This window comes from Micromys minutus, assembly GCF_963924665.1.
Source record: "Micromys minutus genome assembly, chromosome: 30".
Classification (NCBI taxonomy): Eukaryota; Metazoa; Chordata; class Mammalia; order Rodentia; family Muridae; genus Micromys; species Micromys minutus.
In genome coordinates, this window is record NC_137965.1 from 33,071,757 (window position 1) to 33,075,967 (window position 4,211).

At 44.7% G+C, this 4,211-nt stretch overlaps 1 pseudogene across 1 annotated transcript; it reads right to left on the bottom strand.

Moving 5' to 3' along the window:
* Positions 1-3,386: 3,386 nt before the first annotated feature.
* On the bottom strand, positions 3,387-3,758 carry LOC308439743 (large ribosomal subunit protein uL29-like; annotated as a pseudogene). Its single transcript has one exon. The product of its transcript is annotated as a large ribosomal subunit protein uL29-like (transcript).
* Positions 3,759-4,211: the final 453 nt, after the last annotated feature.

Genomic DNA, 4,211 nt, shown 5'->3' on the forward strand with positions numbered 1-4,211 from the left:
TCCTTCATCCTTACCAGTGAAATTTGACATTAACAAAACTTTCTAATTGGCTAAGGAATTGCTGGTGTTTAAAATGTTTATTTCCAGGCAAGTGGGTTAGGGTGCTTGCTGCCAAGCTTGATAGGTTGTACTCATAAGGTAAAAATATTAGGGGGAGGATGAAGAGAGTGGGGGGCATATGGCCCATAAAGGTGTGGCAAGGCCTGGGGGCAAGGGAGATGCCTCTGGGGAGTCCATGCTGGGAATCCCTTCCCCCCAGGGACGAGCCATACAACAGTATAGTACAGAATAGAGTTTATTCGGGTCATGGGAAAGTTAAGAGGGTGGTAGAGGCAGAGAGAGAGAGAGAGAGAGAGAGAGAGAGAGAGAGAGAGAGAGAGAGAGAGGAATAGAGGAGTAGAGGCCGGGCATGAGCATGTGGAGAGAGAGGGAGGAAGGGAAGGGGAACAGGAGGGGTAGGGTTGGGAGAGCAAGAGAGCCAGGAGGCAAGAGAGGCCAAGAGAGAGAGGAGGGGGCAAGCAGCCCCTTTTTTAGTGTCAGGTCACTGGGGTGGAGCATACCTGGCTACTGCCAGGTAATTGAGGGGTGGGGTTTACAGAATCCCAACAAAAAAAGAGAGAACTAATTTCCCAAAGTTGTCTTCTAACCTCCATATGTACACTGTGGTACATTTATTTCTTCCTATAAATAAGTAAATAAAATACATAAAAATACATATTCATTGTTAACAAAGAAAATGTTAAAAAAACAATATAGACACTTTTGGGAGGCATAGGCAAATGAATTTCTGAGTTTGAGGCCAGCCTGGTCTACAGAATGAGTTCCAGGACACAGCCAGGGCTACACAAAGAAACCCTGTCTCAAAAAACTTATAAAATAAAAGATGACATATTTTTTCTTATTACTGCATCAAGGAGAAAGACTTTTTTCTGAGTCATAAAGCTAATTTAAGAAATTGATTTGATAAGGTGTTGAGTTGAGAACATTCCCAAGAATATCAATCTTGTTTTTCTGGTACAATATGGAGAATGACATGAATATTCATGACATTACTAAACCACTTCTTTGTGAGTAAATCTATACACAGATGCATTGAATGCAAGGGTCTTGTGGGTGTCTCCGGCCTTTAAAGATTACTGCATCATCTTATGGAAATGACTTTCAATGAAACACCTGTAGTTATAATCGGTTTTACTCTGATAATTCTTTGCTTTGCTGAATTTTTTTATGTAACCCAAAGTAAGATGAATCAGCTCCATCAAGACAAAAAAAAAAAAAAAAAAAAAAAAAAAAAAAAACAGACCCTGAGGGGCATTTTTCTCTTCTTCCCAATACAAGCTGGGAGAAAAGCAATTAAAAGCTATGACTCACTTGATTTCTTATTTTAACAAGAAGCCTGGGGATTGTTTTCTTTTGAATTAGCATATCTGGGCTGGTGACAGAACTGAGGTGGTAGAGTACTTGCTTTGCACACTTGAGGCCCTGGGTTTGATCCACAACAACCTTGCCCTAAATCAGCATCTCTTCAGAGAAATTGGTAACATTTACTTGAATGCCCATTTCTCAAGTGGGTGATGGGTGATGTGCTTTATTGGGAAGCTGCTCCTTGGTGGGTTCACTAGTCTCAAGGAACAAGGCCAGAGACCTTGGTGTGAGGAAGGAGTCAGAGGGGAGGGGGAAAAGAAAGATCATACTCATGCAGGGAGAGAGGGAGAGAGACCAAAATATCTGGATTATATAGGAAAGAGCTTCTGGGCAGAGGGTAGCGTATGCCATACCGAGTGGCAGGTCGACTTTGGTATATAAAATATGCACCTCAACCATTTGTCCGGGTCTGAATCCTAACACTGGTGGTAACTGAACTTCTGTCCTTTGTTAGAATGAGTGCTCTTAACTGCTGAGCCATCTCTCCAGCACACAGCTAATCTTTTTTTTTTTTTTGGACAGCAATTCTGTCTTAGCTATGTTTTGAGTGTTGTGACAAGACACTATGACTAAGACAGTTTGCAGAAGAAAACATTTAATTTGGGGCTCTCAATATATGTTTATCATGTTCAAAGGAAACTATTTCCCCAAATTCTGTCGGGCAAAGCCTGCATTCCCCAGGGACTTGTACAGCCAGTTTTCTTCTACCCAAGGAGCCATTCCTCTGTCACTATTGGAAAGGACAATGGCTGGCTGTCATGTCTATTAGTTCACCAAAGTGCGTGCTGGCCTCCAGGCTCCCTCAGTAAAACCTGCTACACCATTCAGAGTTCATCCTAACTTCTGCCCTGACCTCGGAAACTTCTTCCAGCTCAGTGGTTTTCTTCCCACTCTTTTCCACCTATAACTACTCTACCGTCTCAGCTCCACACTCTCTTCCTCACACTGTCCTCACCTCTCCCTCCTCACCCCTTCTCAGTTCTCCATGCTACCTTCTCTCTCTGCTCTGGAATCTTTCAGATGACTCTGGCTGTTCGTTCCCTCATCATATGATAAAACCTTCCCGTTAACAATACCATGGATCAGTCCTGTCATCGGTTTATACACATGCTGCTAAGCAACCAGGCATCTTCACTGCCTTCCCCAGGAACCTAGCAACCACAAGATATGTCATCCTTAACTGCCAAGATATGACATATTTCCAATGTCACCATGGGTTGAAATACCCCCCCCACAGCATATGTTACATCCCCTTATAATAAGCCAATGCCTCCTCTCTCTGCTCTCTTCCCCTCCACCCTTACCCAGGGGCAACCTCTCTGTATTCCCTCTGCAATAAACCTCCCATGTGAGATCTGTTGACAGTATGACTTTGTGACATCCATCTTTTAGATCATAGCAAATGGCAGCTGGCAGGCAGAAATGGCACTGGAGCAGTAGCTGAGAGCTTACATCTGATTTGCAAACAGGAAGAAGGGAGGGAGGGGGAGGGAGAGAGAGAGAGGGAGAGAGAGAGAATTGGAAATGCCAAGGGCTTTTGAAACCTCGAAGTACACCCCCCACCACATACACACACACACACTTCTTGTTGCAGGATATTTGATCACTCTGACTCCTGAGATTGTGTTATGATGAGACTCAGCCCTTAACACACACCTTTAATCCCTGTGGCTGGAATATAGACACACCCTTAGTACACACTTTAATTTCAAACAATGAAGGTAAAGTTACTTTGTAGAAGTAAGCACCCATGTTTGAAAGTGATGCCCAATTGAGTGGCAGACAAAGTGACAAATGAGAGAAAGATTTGACAGACTAGGATACGCCCAATTCTCTTGAGAAGAGAAAGGAAAGATAAGCTACTAGAGAGAACAGTGTAGAAGAGGCAGTTTTTTTTTTTTTTTGTTTGTTTGTTTGTTTGTTTGTTTTTTGCCGGTCAGTCTTGCACGTTATTGTCTGTCTCAGGCCTTGACTGCACACTTTCGCAGTGGGTACAGCCGCTCCTTCCGCTGCTGCTTCTTGGTCTTCAGCTTCTCCTCGAGCTTGGTGAGCCGGCGGCGCATGACTCTAGTCTTCTTGGGTCACAGGTCCAGGGGCTTGTACTTCTTTCCCTTGTAGAATTTCCTGAGGTTTTCGTTTTGAGTCTGATTAATGACAGTGAGGACACAGGCAATGGATTTGCGTACAACTTGTATCTTGGAGAGCTTGGACGCAGCGCCGCCTGTCACTTTGGCGACGTGAAGCTGGGACAGTTCCACCTTCAGATCGTCCAGTTGTTTCAACAGTTCCTCCTTCTTCTTGCCACGCAGGTCCCGAGCCTTAATCTTGGCCATTGCTGCGTTGTTCACGGCCGAGGCTGCCCGGTTCGAGAGCGAAGAGGCAGTTTTAATGGGAGTTTTACAGAGACCAGTTGAATAGTGTTGGCAATTCCTCTAGGCTGCGCCCAACAGCTACCAGGTGCATGCCTACTTGGCATATAAGAACTCTCAACTACACCAGTTCTGTCTGTCTATTAGTCTGTCTGTCTGTGCCTCTCTCCCCCCTTCATCTCCAAGTTTTCCTCTCTCTTCTTCATGTGTCCCCAACTGGCCTTGTCCTCTCTTCCTTCCTCTCCTCTCTTCCTCTCCTTTTTTGTCCCCCTCCTGTCTCTGCCTTTACCCCCTTTAGGTCCCTTTTCCTTCCCCCAGTAAATTTCCTTTTGAGGTAGGCCTGTTGCATAGTAGTGATTCCTCTGAGGACACCTTGGCTGGACCTGCTGAAGTGTCCTCTACTACCACATTATATCA